This window comes from Carya illinoinensis, chromosome 4 (genome assembly GCF_018687715.1).
Source record: "Carya illinoinensis cultivar Pawnee chromosome 4, C.illinoinensisPawnee_v1, whole genome shotgun sequence".
Taxonomy (NCBI): Eukaryota; Viridiplantae; Streptophyta; class Magnoliopsida; order Fagales; family Juglandaceae; genus Carya; species Carya illinoinensis.
This window is the reverse complement of record NC_056755.1, coordinates 36703528-36721378: the sequence shown is the minus strand read 5'-3', so window position 1 is coordinate 36721378 and position 17851 is coordinate 36703528.

Genomic DNA, 17851 nt, shown 5'->3' with positions numbered 1-17851 from the left:
TTTATTTAAAAAAAATTAAAATGTGAAATCACCAGTTGCTTAAAAATCTTGAGTTGATGGGAATATGTAGATTTTATTATTTATTTTATATATTAACACTCCACCTCAGTGACTATGAGTCCAACATGTGGAATATTTAATTAAATGAGATAGAGTGTAGAGTCAGACTCATTCCAGTTTAATGAAATTCCTCAAGCACTGACCGCTATGACATTAGAAACTCTTTCTCCTGATAACGAATGGATTGTAGACACTATAGCATCTGCCCACATGACAGGTAATCCAAGTATGCTTGAAAATTTATGTTGTTATTTTGGTACTAATGTTGTAATTATTGACGATGGTAGCACTCACGCTATTATCCATGTTGGTGACACTTACATTGATAATGGTACCACTAGAATTAAGTTACGTGGTGTACTTTTAGTACCAGCACTTGCGAAAAAGATTTTTATCTCTAAAGCAACTTACTAGTAATTGTCCCTACAACTGTGAATTTTATGGTGCTGGTTTGCTGTTAAGGAATGGGAGACCAACTGTGTCCTGATGAGCAGATGACAGAAGGGTAATCTTTACACTTTATCTACTCCTTATGAAGCACATTTTTCAACTCATTTCTAGACTGCCTCTGAAGACATATGGCATCAGCATTTAGGACATCCTTAGGCTTCTGCAATCCAAGTGCTCAAGTCAAAAGATCTTATCCAAGTTTCCAGCACCCATAAAACACAATTTGTGTGTGAAAGTTGCCCTGCAAAATTGAGCAAATTTCCTTTTTTACTCTCTTCTAGTTTAACTCATGCTACCTTTGATAAAATTTATTATGACCTGTGTGGCCTTGCCCCCATTATGTCTATTGGCAAATTTAATTACTATGCATGTTTGGTTAATGCTTTTTCGAAATTTATGTGGTTTATTCCTCTTTGAAAAAAATCTGATTTTTTCTCAACCTTTTTACTTTTTGAAAAATCAGTGGAATGCCAATTCAATAAAAAAATCAAAAAATTTCAAACCAATGGGGGAGGTGAATTTGCTAACACTCAATTTACCTCCCATTTAAAACAACCAGGCATTATTCACCAGTTTACTTGCCCCCATACTCTTGAATAGAATGGCACTGTAGAACATTGTCATCATACCATTTGTGAACTTGGTATGGCGATGCTTTTTGTGATGACCCGCTTTCGCGAGTATTTTCGCTGAAGGGTTGTTTTTATTTTAATTAATATAATAATTTATTTATTTTAATTTATTGCATTTTAAAATTGACTTTTTAATTTATTTGATGTTGTGTTTTATTTATTAAGTCGTTTTGCAGTTTTTAATATCGTTTTCGGCGGTTTTGTTTTGTTTTCCCGGAGTGAGGATTGGACCTCATTTCTTTCCTACATCTCTTTTTCCCTTTTTCCTTTTTCCCTTTTTCTCTTTTCTTTTTTTTCTTCTTTCTTTTTCTTTTTCTTTTCTTCTTCCTTTTCTTTTTCTTCTTCCCGCGTTCCGTCGACCCTCTCTCTCTCCTCACCCACGTCGTAAGCCACCTCACCCCTCGACCCACCGCCGTCCAGCCACTGTGTGGCACACCACCCCCACCGGTCGAAGCCCCTCCCTCCGGCACACCACCCCACCGAATCCCAGCCCCATCCGGCCAGCCGTTTGGCCGGAAAACGCCCTTGAAACCCCACTGATTTTGCCCCGATCCGCCGCCGTCGCTCCACATCCGGCCACCACCTCTTCACCACTTCATCACCGGTCTCTTGCCTTCCTAACCCACCCATTTCTGGCCTCCAATAGTCACCGGAACAGCTCCCACGAGCTAGCTTTCCATTTTGGGAAATCCGGCCATCAACCTCCATTTCCGCCGCCACCCACGGCCAACCACCACTTCCAATAGCTTCATAATCATCCTTAGACCATTCCCTATCAATCCCAAGCCCTGGTTTGTCCCGTTCAAAAGTGGATATTTTACAACCCACGGCCACAGTGAATTTTCACTGTTACGTTGCTTTTTCTCCGCCGTTTGCAACGCCGAGTGTTTTCTAAAAATACCATATAGCGCTGTAAGTATTTTCCAAACCCTATTTTCAGATTTAAATATATATTTCTCATTCAATTATTTTATCTGCTGGTTGGTTGATTCCGGACTGAGTCCGAGGAGTTCGGGGGTCGGATGGATGGAGGATGGAGTTGCTTGTTTTATTGATTTATGTTGGTTGGTTATTTTTGTGCATTGATATTGCATTTACATGGTGCATGCACGTGTGTTTTTGTTTAATTGAGAAAAGCTTGTTTATTGGCGTAAATGGACTTACGGGTGCGTGTGTATCACGACCCCAAGCCGGGATGGGGTATTATCTTAGTGGAGCTCCTCTGGTCACTCGAGAGCGGAATAAACTGAGTGATGTCCCCTGGGTTGTCGCTGGGCGACGACGGGAGCGGGGGCTAGGGGATGCTTGGCTACGAATACGCCGGGCGCGGAACCGGGCATCGCTCTACGCACCGACTCCGTGGCCCTTCGCTGGCAAGGGCTAGAGGATGCTTGGCTACAAACGCGCGGGGCGCGGAACTGGGCATCGCTCGTTAGGTGTCACATGCGTGGTGGTACTCTGCGGTGTGGCACTGGAGCCAGGGTGTGCGGATGACCCCTAGGGGAGGTCATGGTGCATACGGATTAAATTGGATAATGGTTTGAGATGGATATGGGCCAAATGTGACTTTTGGCGTGATATTTGGAAAGGATTTGTTTTTGGGCCAAATGGGATTTTTGGCGTGCGTGGAAAAATATGTTTTTATGGGTTTTGTGCATTGGGCATACTTCATGCATATTGTTTGAGTTTTATATGTTTTTATCTGCTGGTGTTTGGATTTTACTTACCTGCGGTACCATTTTTGGTTCCGTAGATTTTGGTGCAGCGTTCGAGGAGGAGGAGGAGGCTGAGCCCGAGGATGCGGCTCCGCCGGAGTTTTGAGTCGAAGTCATGCTTTATAGTTTGGTTTAAACTATATTTGTATCTTGTAATATTTTATTTATGTATGTTTTAAACAGCTTGTATTATGTTAAGAAAAAAAAAATTCTAGTACTTAGTTATATGACTTTCGTTATCCGCTGCGTGTTTCTTTGTGCACATATGTTGCTTTTGCACACACTTGGCACTCGTCATTAGGGTGGTGACCCGGGTTGTCACCATCCGGACGTCTCGATTTCCCCATGTCCGTGCGTGGGGATTTGGGGGATTTGCACACACTTGACACTCGTTGTTTGCTTGTTTTTATTTATTTGGTTATGTTTTTGCATGTTGGTTTCTTTTGTTTCTTGCTGTGTGGTGTTGGTTTTATTTTTTTTGGTTTTATGATGGTTTTATTTGTTTTCTTAAATGAGGGTCAAGAGTTGTGTTGTGGCAGAAAAAATGGGGAGACCAAGAAAATCTACTCAGGAGTCACGGGACAATACCTCAAGGGATGACTCCATAGCCGAAGCAATACGGCAGATGACGGAGTTTATGCAGCAGAATATTAGGCCACAACAAGGAGGACCTTGGCCACAACAAGGGGGTCCCTGGCCACAACAATGAGGGCCTTGTCCACAGCAAGGAGGGTTTTGGCCACAACCAAGAGGTCCTTGGCCACATCAGGGAGGGCCTTGGATGTACCCAGGAGGGTCCAGTAGCATGGTGCAAGCCGGATGCACCTATGAGCGCTTCCTAGCGCATAGAACCCCACACTTCACTGGAGAAGAAGATCCACTTCAAGCTGGAAAATGGATCAAAGACCTGGAAAGAACATTTGAGGTGTGTGGATGCACCGAGGCACAACAGGTACTCTACGCCGGCTATCTGTTGCAAGGTACCGCGTCTGATTGGTGGGATACCAAAAGGGTGATGCTGGAATCAGAATTGGGATCTTTCGCTGCTGTGACCTGGCAGCGCTTCAAGAAGGAATTTAATGACCGCTTCTTTCCCGCAGCGGTAAGGAAGCAAAAGGCAAGAGAGTTCTCAAATTTGGTCCAAGGGGCCGCGACAGTGGAACAGTACACCCGGAGATTCATAGAACTTGGGCGATTTGCTCCCCACCTTATCGTCACAGAGGAGATGCGAGCTGATCGTTTTCAGGAGGGACTACACCCTGATATACGCCGTATGGTGGTCAGCCATCGGATATCCACTTTTCAGAAATTAGTGGATGTGGCCACCCTTGTGGAGCGAGAAAATAATCTGAGTATGGGCTCCCCTCCAGGACATAAGAGGCGGAGTTTTTCTGGTGAATGAAGCAGCTCGGGTTCGCCTCAGAAATTTGTTCAGCGGACCGGAACTCGACCTCAAACGTCCTCAGGTGTTCGTATGGGAGGACAGGTGCCAATTTGTGGAGCATGTAATAGAGCCCATGAGGGCGAGTGCCGGCTGAGTAGTGGGCCCCAGTGTTACCGGTGCGGCCAAGTGGGACATATTGTTCGGGAATGCCCCGTCAGAGTTCAAGGAGTCCGTGGAGGTAGACACGGTGGAAGAACCAATTGGAGACAAGCAGTGCAAGCCCGGGTTTATGCTGTCACACCTGGAGAGGTGGATGATGAGGCGCCAGCGACCCATGATGCTGGAGTAATTACAGGTATGGATTAATTTAATTTTGAGATGGATTTAATTTTTGGGTATATTTGGTTTCTCCTTTGCTTTTTGGATTTCATGGGTTAATGTGTTGGTTCAGGAAGAGTCCGTTTGTATGAGTTTTATGCTTGCACTTTGTTTGATTCCGGTGCGTCACAATCGTTTGTATCTTCCACTTTTGCTCGGGTGTGTAATTTGGTCATGGAACTGTTGCTGAAGTCTATGGTAGTGGCTCTACCCGATGGTGAAATGGTGTGGTGTTCCAAGGTTGCTTTGGGATGCCCATTAAATTTTGATGGAAGGTTCTTGGATGCTGATTTGGTGGTGTTTAAGTTGTTGGGTTTTGATATCATCCTCGGGATGGATTGGCTATACCGATATTCTGCGAGTATTAATTGCAGGAGTCGGATAATTAGCTTTCAGATGGTGATTGTCTGGAATTTGCAGGGAGTAAATTGAAAGAAAAGCCGGTAATTATATCGGCAATTCAAGCAAGAAGGGAGATTGCATGGGGAGCGGATGCATTCTTGGTTCAGATGGTGTCCACGCCGTCCGAGGAGAAGTCTTTGGCAGACATTCCAGTTGTGAAAGAATTTCCCGATGTGTTTGTGGATGACTTGCCCGGACTACCCCCTGTGCGGGAAATAGAATTTGTTATAGACTTGGAACCTGGAACGGCTCCTGTGCATAAAGTTCCTTATTACATGGTACCGGCTGAATTAAAAAAGTTGAAGACTCAGTTGCAAGAGCTGGTAGAGAAGGGATTTATTCAGCCTAGTACTTCACCGTGGGGTGCACCAGTTTTGTTTGTTAAAAAGAAAGATGGAACCCTCCGTATGTGCATAGATTATCGGGAATTGAATAAGGTGACCATCAAAAATAAATATCCTCTCTCGCGGATAGATGATTTATTTGATCAGCTTCAAGGAGCAGCTGTGTTCTCTAAAATTGATCTGAGGTCGGGATACTACCAACTGAGGATCAGAGACAAGGATGTGCCTAAAACTGCCTTCAGGTCGAGGTGTGGGCATTATGAATTTAAGGTGATGCCGTTTGGGTTAGCTAATGCCCCTGCTGCTTTCATGGATTTAATTAATCGAGTATTTCGACCTTATCTGGATTCCTTTGTGGTAGTATTCATCGATGATATTCTGATTTATTCTCGAGATGTTGAAGAGCACGTTTATCATCTTCGTCTGGTACTTGGGAAATTGAGAGAACACCAGTTGTACGCCAAGCTCAGCAAGTGTGAATTCTGATTGGAAGAAGTTAGATTTCTTGGGCATGTGATTTCCCGAGATGGAGTGGCTGTTGATCCTAATAAGGTGGAAGCCATTTTGTCATGGCAGCGCCCGACTATAGTGCGCGAGATCTGGAGTTTCTTGGGACTTGCCGGATATTACCGAAGATTTGTGGAGGGTTTTGCTCGCCTATCCGGACCTCTCACAGTTTTGACTCAGAAGAGTACAGAATTTGTTTGGTCAGATAAGTGTGAAAGAAGCTTCCAAGAATTAAAGAACAGGTTGACGACGGCACCAGTGTTAGTGCTCCCAGAACTGCATAAGCCATTCGTAGTCTTCAGTGATGCGTCTAAGTTTGGTTTGGGTTGTGTCCTTATGCAGGAAGGACGGGTTGTTGCCTATGCATCTCGTCAGCTAAAGGACCATGAGAAGAATTATCCGACGCACGATTTAGAATTGGCTGCGATTGTTTTTGCTCTCAAGATCTGGCGGCACTTCTTGTATGGGGAAGCTTGCGAGGTATTTACTGATCACAAGAGCTTGAAGCATTTGTTTTCTCAGAAAAATCTGAACATGAGGCAGAGGCGATGACTAGAGCTAATCAGTGACTATCAGTGTGAGATCAAGTACCATCCGGGGAAGGCTAATATAGTTGCTGATGCTTTGAGCCGAAAGTCACACTTGGAAGATGAAGCCGAGCCGTCAGAATTGGATTCATTGCTTGTGGGATGAGAAGGCTCCTTATTAAGAGTTCGCAGCAAGAAGAGATTTTATCTTCAGTTCTTGATATTCGGGTAACTGATTTTGAAGAATTGAAGACTCTTCAAAGGAAGGATCTGAAGCTGCTGAATATCAGAAAAAGAGTCAGAAAATCTCGAGGGCCGTTCCATTATAGCATGGATAAAGATGGGATACTTCGGTTCCGAGATCGCAGAGTGGTCCCCAAAGATTCAGAATTCAAGGAGCGGATCATGGCAGAAGCTCATGTGGCCCCTTATTCAGTTCATCCCGGCAGAACAAAGATGTATCGGGACTTGAAGAAAAATTACTGGTGGGATGGAATGAAGAAGGATATTGCCTTATATGTTGAGAAATGCCACACATGCCCTCAAGTGAAGGTCGAGTATCAAAGACCTGCAGGTATGCTCCAACCCCTCCCTATTCCTGAGTGGAAATGGGATGACATCACGATGGACTTTGTAGTGGGTTTGCCGAGAACGCCTAGTGGGAAAAATTATGTTTGGGTGATTGTTGACCAGTTAACGAAAAGTGCTCATTTCTTGCCTGTTAATAACACCGACTCCTTGGGTAAGTTGACCCGCTTGTATGTTAAGGAGATAGTGTGGCTGCACGGCATACCAAAAAGTATAGTGTCGGATCGAAACCCGAGGTTTACGTCGCAGTTCTGGAAGAGTTTGCAAGCAGCTTTGGGTACTAAGTTGAAGTTCAGTACTGCATATCACCCGTAGACAGACGGCCAATCAGAGCGCACGATTCAGACCCTTGAAGACATGTTGCGAGCATGTGTCATGGAATTTCAAGGGAGTTGGAAAAACCATTTGCCGCTCATCGAGTTTGCATATAATAATAGCTTCCATGCGACCATTCAGATGGCTCCCTATGAAGCTCTTTATGGGAGAAAGTGCAGGTCGCCCTTGTGTTGGGATGAAGTCAGGGAGAGTAGGATAATTGGACCCGAAATAATTCAAGAGATGCAAAGCCAAGTCCGGATTATCAGAGATAAAATGGCGGCAGCTCAGAGTCGCCAGAAAAGTTACGCTGATACCAGGAGGAGAGAGTTATCTTTTGAAGTTGGTGATTGGGTTTACCTTAAAATCTCTCCCATGAGAGGTGTTAAGCGTTTTGGTAAGAAGAGGAAGTTGGATCTAAGGTATGTCGGCCCTTTTCAGATTCTGGAGAAGGTAGGGTCTGTCGCCTATAGAGTTGCTTTGCCAGAATATTTTGGGGATATTCATGATATCTTCCACGTATCATCCCTGAAGAAGAGCTTTGGACAGCAAGAGCCACGCTTCGTCGACCCAGAGGGTATTCAGTTGCAACCGGATCTCACTTATGAGGTTGTTCCGTCACAGATCATGGATTGGAAGGAGCAACAGTTGAGGTCCAAGACGATACCTCTGGTTAAGGTGGCTTGGGGAGATCCGTTAGCTCAAGACTTCTCTTGGAAGCGAGTAGCGGACATGAGGGAGCAGTACCCGTACTTGTTTGTATAATGAAGGTATGTATCTTAATCTTAGTCACAGCTGGTTTATGTGTTTTTATGTGGCTTGTTTTAAGTTGGGGGTTGATCTTGTAAATTTCGAGGACGAAATTTGTTTTTAAGGGGGGAGGATGTGATGACCCGCTTTCGCGAGTATTTTCGCTGAAGGGTTGTTTTTATTTTAATTAATATATTAATTTATTTATTTTAATTTATTGCATTTTAAAATTGATTTTTTAATTTATTTGATGTTGTGTTTTATTTATTAAGTCGTTTTGCGGTTTTTAATATCGTTTTCGGCGGTTTTATTTTGTTTTCCCGGAGTGAGGATTGGACCTCATTTCTTTCCTACATCTCTTTTTCCCTTTTTCCTTTTTCCCTTTTTCTCTTTTCTTTTTTTTCTTCTTTCTTTTTCTTTTTCTTTTCGTCTTCCTTTTCTTTTTCTTCTTCCCGCGTTCCGTCGACCCTCTCTCTCTCCTCACCCACGCCGTAAGCCACCTCACCCCTCGACCCACCGTCGTCCGGCCACCGTGCGGCACACCACCCCCACCGGTCGAAGCCCCTCCCTCCGGCGCACCACCCCACCGAATCCCAGCCCCATCCGGCTAGCCGTTTGGCCGGAAAACGCCCTTGAAGCCCCACAGATTTTGCCCCGATCCGCCGCCGTCCCTCCACCTCCGGCCACCACCTCTTCACCACTTCATCAACGGTCTCTTGCCGTCCTAACCCACCCATTTTCGGCCTCCAATAGTCACCGGAACAGCTCCCACGAGCTAGCTTTCCATTTTGGAAAATCCAGCCATCAACCTCCATTTCCGCTGCCACCCACGGCCAACCACCACTTCCAATAGCTTCATAATCATCCTTAGACCATTCCCTATCAATCCCAAGCCCTGATTTGTCCCCGTTCAAAAGTGGGTATTTTACAACCCACGGCCACAGTGAATTTTCACTGTTACGTTGCTTTTTCTCCGCCGTTTGCAACGCCGAGTGTTTTCTAAAAATACCATATAGCGCTGTAAGTATTTTCCAAACCCTATTTTCAGATTTAAATATATATTGCTCATTCAATTATTTTATCTGCTGGTTGGTTGATTCCGGACTGAGTCCGAGGAGTTCGGGGGTCGGATGGATGGAGGATGGAGTTGTTTGTTTTATTGATTTATGTTGGTTGGTTATTTTTGTGCATTGATATTGCATTTACATGGTGCATGCACGTGTGTTTTTGTTTAATTGAGAAAAGCCTGTTTATTGGCGTAAATGGACTTACGGGTGCGTGTGTATCACGACCCCAAGCCGGGATGGGGTATTATCTCGGTGGAGCTCCTCTGGTCACTCGGGAGCGGAATAAACTGAGTGATGTCCCCTGGGTTGTCGCTGGGCGACGACGGGAGCGGGGGCTAGGGGATGCTTGGCTACGAATGCGCCGGGCGCGGAACCGGGCATCGCTCTACGCACCGACTCTGTGGCCCTTCGCTGGCAAGGGTTAGAGGATGCTTGGCTACGAACGCGCGGGGCGCGGAACTGGGCATCGCTCGTTAGGTGTCACATGCGTGGTGGTACTCTGCGGTGTGGCACTGGAGCCAGGGTGTGCGGATGACCCCTAGGGGAGGTCATGGTGCATACAGATTAAATTGGATAATGGTTTGAGATGGATATGGGCCAAATGTGACTTTTGGCGTGATATTTGGAAAGGATTTATTTTTGGGCCAAATGGGATTTTTGGCGTGCGTGGAAAAATATGTTTTTATGGGTTTTGTGCATTGGGCATACTTCATGCATATTGTTTGAGTTTTATATGTTTTTATCTGCTGGTGTTTGGATTTTACTTACCTGCGGTACCATTTTTGGTTCCGTAGATTTTGGTGCAGGATTCGAGGAGGAGGAGGAGGCTGAGCCCGAGGATGCGGCTCCGCCGGAGTTTTGAGTCGAAGTCATGCTTTATAGTTTGGTTTAAACTATATTTGTATATTGTAATATTTTATTTATGTATGTTTTAAACAACTTGTATTATGTTAAGAAAAAAAAAATTCTAGTACTTAGTTATATGACTTTCGTTATCCGCTGCGTGTTTCTTTGTGCACATATGTTGCTTTTGCACACACTTGGCACTCGTCGTTAGGGTGGTGACCCGGGTTGTCCCCATCCGGATGTCTTGATTTCCCTGTGTCCGTGAGTGGGGATTTGGGGGCGTCACACTTTTCCACAGTAGTGTTCCAAAACATTTTTGGCTTGAAGCCTTTACGACGACTACTTTTTTAATTAATTGCCTTCCCACTACTATTCTTGCCTTACAATCACCCTTTTCAATTCTTGATGACAGTTTTCCTGATAATAGTTCTTTGCATGTTTTTTACTCCAAATGTTATCCCTACACATGGGACACCAAGAAAAATAAATTTGATCCCAAAAGCTTACCCTGTGTCTTTTCAGGCTACAATGATCAACATTGGGGTTACAAATGTTAACAGGCTTCTACCCGTCATACTTACATTTCTCGCCATGTTGTTTTTTATGAAATTACTTTTCCTTATAAACATCCTGGGAACATTCATCTTCCTCCACCCACTAACCTGACTCTATCTATTTTTGATCTCTAGATTACACCTCCCTCAGCTCCATCTTCACCCACTCCTCCCTCCCCTCTCCATGAATTAACTATTCCCTTACCACAACACTTAACTCCTCCAACCCTTAACCCAAACCCTCCCCTCACTACCCTACCCACTCCCGACAGTATTGTTCCTCCTACTCCTCCATCTCCATCTCCTTCCCCAACCCCCTCCACGGCCCGCTGAACGCAGAATGATTACTCAATCCCGTACTGGTATCCATAAACCCAATTCCAAATATGTAAACCTCCATGATACCTCTACCAAACCCAAAGAGCCTAAAACTATCTGTTTTACCCTTAATCACCCTGGTTGGTCCTAAGCTATGCTTGATGAGCTGAAAGCCTTGTATGCTAATGATACTTGGACTCTTGTCCCTTATGATTCCTCCATGGCTATTATTGGTTGCAAGTGGATTTTTAAAACCAAACTCAAAGTAGATGGAAGCCTTGATCTCTTGAAAGCTTGTTTAGTGGCAAAAGGTTTTCATCAAATATATGGTGTTAATTATCATGGGACTTTCTCCCTAATAATCCACCCAACCGCTATTTAGACTGTTATCACTATTGCACTGATCAATCGTTGGGACATTCTCCAGTTGGATGTTAATAATGTCTTTCTCCACAGTGACCTCCATGAATCTGTCTACATGGAACAACCTCCAGGTTTTATCCACCGCACTCACCCTTCTCATGTTTGTAAATTAAATAAAGCTTTGTATGTTTGAAAACAAGCACCATGTGCATGTTTCCATAAGTTCAATAATTGTTTACTTACTTAAGGTTTTAGTTGTATGGTTGTCATATATTATTCTTATATGTTGACTATATTTTACTCACTGGTTCTTCAACTAATTTCCTTCATGAATTTATTTCAACAATTAGTAGTTAATTTGCCATGAAAGATTTAGGACCTCTCTACTATTGTTTGGGTATTTAGATCACTCAGACCTCAGATGGCCTAACCTTGACCTAAGCTAAATATGCTCTTAACATTTTAGATTGTGCCCAAATGACCAACTGTAAACCCATGGGCACTCCCATGATAGCTAAAACCAAAGGTCTTACGTCTAAACACATTTTTCTAGCCATACTTTTTCACTAGTTTCCTTTATAGCTATTTTTGCTGCTGTACGGGCAACATTGTTGCAGACCTGTATAAAAAAGAAAGTCTCCATGCAGGATGAAGCTTCATCAATTGCTGCAAGTCCTCTATCTCCTGAACAAGCCACGAGTTATCTACACTTTTGGAAGTGACTACATCTATGACAACTTCGGCATCTCCTTCTAAAATTACTTGATTCAGTCCTAGCTCAATACAAAAATCCATGGCTCTGTGAAGAGCAGAGATTTCTGCTTGGAATGCAAAGAGGACATGCACCTTAGGTGCTATCGAGCTTACTTGTAAACCCTCTAGGTATAGAATAGATGAGCTTTGCTTCTTCTTCCTTAAAGATTGATTCCACTAGGTCTATCTTCCAAGAACTACTATCTTCATCAATCAAAGCATCCACTCTGGTTTCAATATCCAAAGTGTTGATAGGAGCCTGAACCTGGAAGGTCATAGGCCTTGGAAGCCACTTATCCTTCTAAATTCTTATGCCTCTTCCATTACCCACCCTCCAGACCAACCCCTCCTTTAATAGCCCCAAGCTCGACCAAAGGCTCCTCCATATAAAAGATGGTGATCCTTTCAGCTTAGCATCCATTACATCACAGTTTGGGAAGTCTTTCTGCTTGAAAATTCGAGAGACTAGGGAGTGGGGATCCTGTATCATTCTACATACTTGTTTTACTAGAAGAGCTCTATTTGGTTTTTTACTGAACCCATGTACTTCCAAGTAAAATAGAAAAAAAGACATTTCTCATTCCTATTAAAATTAGATTGAAAGTTAATGATTATGCTAGGTTGAAATTCAATTTAGTAGTACAAGGACAACTAATATCAATCCATTGGGTTGTGATATCACCCTTGGAGCTCCAAAGAAGTAAGCTGGCCTAATGATTGCCCCCTAAATTATGAAGATCTATGACCTCATCCAAACCTACCCAAAGAGAACCTTTATCTTCCTCAACAGAAACAGGGTCCAACTCCATTATTTTTACCATCTCCAATGGAGAAGCATCTAGCACGAGACCTTTATGGGGGCAGTTATCAGCCACCATATTGAGATTATGCTTTGATGCTTCCTTTATGCTTAGCCCAATTTTTTCAAGCAACCTCAAAACTTTCTCAAACCCCCTTTTGTCCTTCTTCTTCCCATTATTATTACTCAAATACTAACCTTCTTGGAGGTACAACGTCACATAAAAATCTCTTCTTTGAACTGATAAAGCAGCCAAAACTGGACCAACCCCATAGATCCCTTCTCCAAACATTTTAGGAACTCTTGATTCAGTACCCTCTTTCCATGTCTTTCTACCCCAATTTTCTAGTTTATTCCATCTTTTTACCACAGGTTTCTCAAGTCCATCATTTACATCAACCATTTGCTTGGACCTATGCCTAATCTTATCCCATCTCGAATCATCAATGACCCTTAATTCGTCTTCTTATTCTCCTTCATATATCTTCCTCAAAATCTCCATCTCTGTGAACAAAACCACTTTGCCGATCCTCTGTCTTGTCTATTATATTCCTAGCTTCTTCACACCCTTCTACCAATTGATCACTTTTCCTCACAAAATTGTCCCCTGCCACCTTCCAAGAAGAACTGGCATTTTCAAATGTTGTTGCTTCCTCCAATTTTTTTTTCCTATTCTTCCCTCAAAAACTAATCGCAAATTCCAACCAAGAACTTCAACTTGTCTTTATAGATGTTCCTCTCTCCAACCCTTTTGCTTCTTTATCTGTATTTGAAACCAACCGAGGAAGAGCTTTTCTAGTTCTTCCCACAGAGTTCTTGTCACCTCCTCTTCGAGCATACGAACTTGAAGAACTTGTAGTTCTAGCCAGAAAGCAATATTGTACGACACTATTATGCCAGAACCAACTCGACACGCTTCTGAGTTTTGATATATTGCCAATTTTCAAGCTCTTCCAATGAGAACAAGTGTTACTTATCAAAATTAATGCATCTTCCAATGTTGTATTTTGGACTTTGATTGGTTGCAAAATTATTTAGTTTAATTAGATTTGTTGTTGGGAGCTGGTGGTGATCTTGAATAGTGGTTCTTGATTTCCAGTTTGTGCTTGGCAGAAATGGGTATCTTTGCTAGTGTTATTCTAAGGCGTGTTTTGCAATCGTCCACTAGAGCCATAGTCTTACACTTGCAAGAGAGAAGAGATGGAGGTGATTAGAATTTAGGGGTAGAAATCCTCAAATGCCAAAGTTTTTTTGAGAAGGTTTTTAGATATAATATTCAATAAGTTTTCTGAAAGGAGTGAAAAATTTTAAATATTCTTTTGAAGTCAATTTTCTATTGAAAAATGCATAGCAAAATTTGAAAATTGTTTGAATATGTATTTTAAAAGAATAGTTTTTATTTTGATTTTTACATTTAGATAATGATTGGATGAAAATTTTAGCTAAAATATTTTTTCAGACTTAAAGATATTTTATTTTATTTTGAATAACTTTGTAGGAAAAAAAACTTAGAAAATAGGAAAACTAAATATGGTTATCCTAGAACATTCTCATTGGTTTAGCCAAATATAAATGCAAACTAATATTTGACTAGCAGTCCCTTAAAATAGTCTACATTGGAAGAGGCAAAATCCAAATGAAAAAATCTCTCATTTTATTGCTACATAGCAATTGCACCGCTAATTATTATTTACATACATACATACATATATATATATATATATATATATGTATATAAGTGCTTGGGTTCATACAATTTACAATGGATTTGAATTAAAAAATGTTAGAAAAATAAATTAGAAAAAAAAATTATAAAAAAATTAATAATATCTTATTATTATTTTAGCTAATAGATAGATAATCTCATGCGGGAATCTCTTTTAAAAGGAATAGGCAAAAGATAAAATATGTGATTTTAACTGTGCTTTTGTCTAAGGCAATTAGAGGTTTTGGAGTAGAAATAAGAATTTTGAGTTTGAGATGAGAGTTTAAAATATTAGTTTTAGTAATATTATTGTATTGAGATTTGAAAAAGTTAGATTGAGATTTGAAAAAGTTGAATTATTTATTATATTTTGTATGAGAATTTGAAAAATGTGTAATGATGAGATGAGAATTTTGAATTTGAGATGAGAATTTTGAATTTCCAAACCTGACCAAAATGCTTTTCTTTGGATCTTGACTAATGGGCTCTACTGAGGGCAAAGGTCATATTACCATCATGCCATGTTAGCATCAAGAAAGAGGCAAATACATTAATGATGTACTTTATCTTTGTTTTAATAATCATATCTTGGTTTTTCTGATTCCAAACCATTTCATGGAGGTTGTGGAAAGCATTGGCCATTGACTAAAGAGATCGTAGCTTGACTGCTTGCATGAGTGGTTGTGGAAAAAATGAAGCTATCTAGAATCCTAATAGATGAAGGAGTTGCTTCCATTGGATATAATTAACTTTTCCTAACAACAATTCCACTTATCAAAATGAAAAATGATACTTGCAGTCATGATGAGTATGCAAGTGTCTCGTAATCATTTAAAAAAAAAGAATAAATATAGAATTCATATGAAAAGAAAATTAATTTTTTTAATAGTAAATCTCACTTTTTTTTCAAAGCGACTGCACAATGCTTGCTTACTTCACGACTGTATATAGTATTACTCAATCAAAATAATTAAATAGATAAAATTCTGACCACAATCCCATTCCTGAAAAATTATATGACATCATGATAGACAAGGAAAAAAACAAAGCAATTTTGCCATGTTCCCAAACTACTAAAGAATTTCAGTTGATCTCCTTTTCCCCTTAAAAAGATAAAACTCCACCTATAAATTCAACAAAACAAAAAGTACCAAAAAAACCTATTAAATCAAATTTTTTATTTTAAAACATTAAAATGTGAAATCACCACTTATCAAAAAAATCTAGAGCTGGTGGGAAGATGCAGATTATATTATTTATATTATATTTTAGCACTCCCCATCAGTGAATGAGTCCAACATGTAGAATATTTAATAAATAAGGTAGAGTGAAGAGTTAGAGTTCAAACTTAGTATTTCTACTTTGATACTATGTGAAATCACATAAATCTTTTAACTTCTAATTTTAATGTTTAAAAAATATATAATTTTTCAATAATTTGAATGATGATTTGCCTAAATTGATAGTAAACTTATTCCTCTTTCTTCCCTTGTTCACGTTGAGGCAAGTTTCAAATTTTTTTTTCATCTTAGAGAATCATTAGATAAAGGTATTTTGAAAAAGAGAATAACTTATCATTAAAAAGAAAAGATTTATTTTTTAGGTGGATGTAAAGAATTTGTTAGGAACTTTCACCTCTTAAACTTACACAATTCATTTTTTCTATTTAACTGCTCCATTTGACATTTCAACACAACTCATGCTGAACAAGCTCAATTTGACTACTATATTTAAAAATCAAGACTTTCAAGTGACTAGAAGAACAAAAACACCACAAATTTGAGTTTTTCGATGAAAACAAGGATTTTAAGCACGCACGAATCATACTAAACGTTCCCTTGTGGGTTGCAAGGTGGAGGTGGTTTTCTTTAGGGGGAGATTCTGCTTCTTTTGTGGGAAATGTTTTATAAATATGGGTGGTCGGATGCAATGGAGAGGCGAAGGCGTAGCCATTACTTTGGGTGTTGGGTATTGCCTGTTTTGAAAGTTCACATTTCTCATATTATTTTATTCAAAAATGTATCTAGTTTCATACCTCATTTAATTAAATAGATGAAATAAGATAAGATGAGAAATTTGTTAATAGTAATGAAATGGTTTGAGTTAAAATGTTTTATGAAATTTTGAGAAATGAAAGAGAAAAATTGAATAAAAATATTATAAAGTTAAAATATAATTACAATATAGTTTTTTAATATTATTTTTATTTTGATATTTGAAAATTTTAAATTTTCTTTTGTATTTTGTTTGGAAGTTAGGAAGGTTGTAATAATTAGATAAAAAAATGTTGAAAATATGAAATTAAAAAATGTTTATGTTGAATGGTGTTTGGATGTTAAGATGAGATAGATTGAGACCATCTATAAAATCAAACAAAGCTTCGGTCTTTTCACGTTTGTTCTTCATTTTTACTTAAATGAAGGCTGACCAAATTGTTTTGTTATACCCAGAAGTGTTAGGGTTTCTTGCTAGTTCGATATGCCAAAAGGAAGTAACATAAAAAAGCAAACTGTTTGCATTCTCTTTAACGAGGAAAAATAAATGAAAGTACAAACATCTTAATCTAGAATAGTCTAAAATGTGTGTTGAAAGTGAAAAGGCACTATTTAAAAAATAAAAATAAAAATTAAGTGCTACAGTAACAGAAAGATGAAAAAGGGAACATAGACACCCTAACCTGCCAAAAGAGCATAATTATTATTATTTAAATTCAAATAAAATTTGATAAAAAATAATATTGATCCTTAAAAATTTAAAAACTTCTTGAAATCTTTGTAAAATATGAAACTTTTCTTCTAATACAATATAAAATTCTTGAGTCTTCTTAAAAGTATGAGAAAACGGTTCTCTATTTTTTAAAATTCATAATTTTTGTATCCAAAATATAAAAATGAGTATACATACATATGAAAAATAAAATAAAAATAAAAAAGAACCAAAAAACAAAAAAACAAAACTTTACCACCAAAAATTGAAAAATTTGGAAATATGAGTTAAAAAATATACAATCAAAAAAATATTTCTTCTAAATTGAAGGAATATGAAATTAAATTACGTTTATAATGTGTTTTTTATAATTACAAATAATAAAATGTATAATATATATATACATACATAGGCATGAATGCAAGCATTATCATCATTGCATATGCAGTGGCAGAACCATCAATTTCTTTGAGGTACCAATTTTTTTACCGTGTAATACATTTATGTGAAATAAATAAAAATTTAAAAAATCATAAAAACATTATTACATATAAAACTATAGGATCTCGATAATTTGCTACATATACGTAGAAATAAGATTCTATAAGTACAACTTAATATATGTTTCAGATTTTTGACAACAAAATAATATCCATCCATTATTATTTGTGTAATGAAATATTTATAA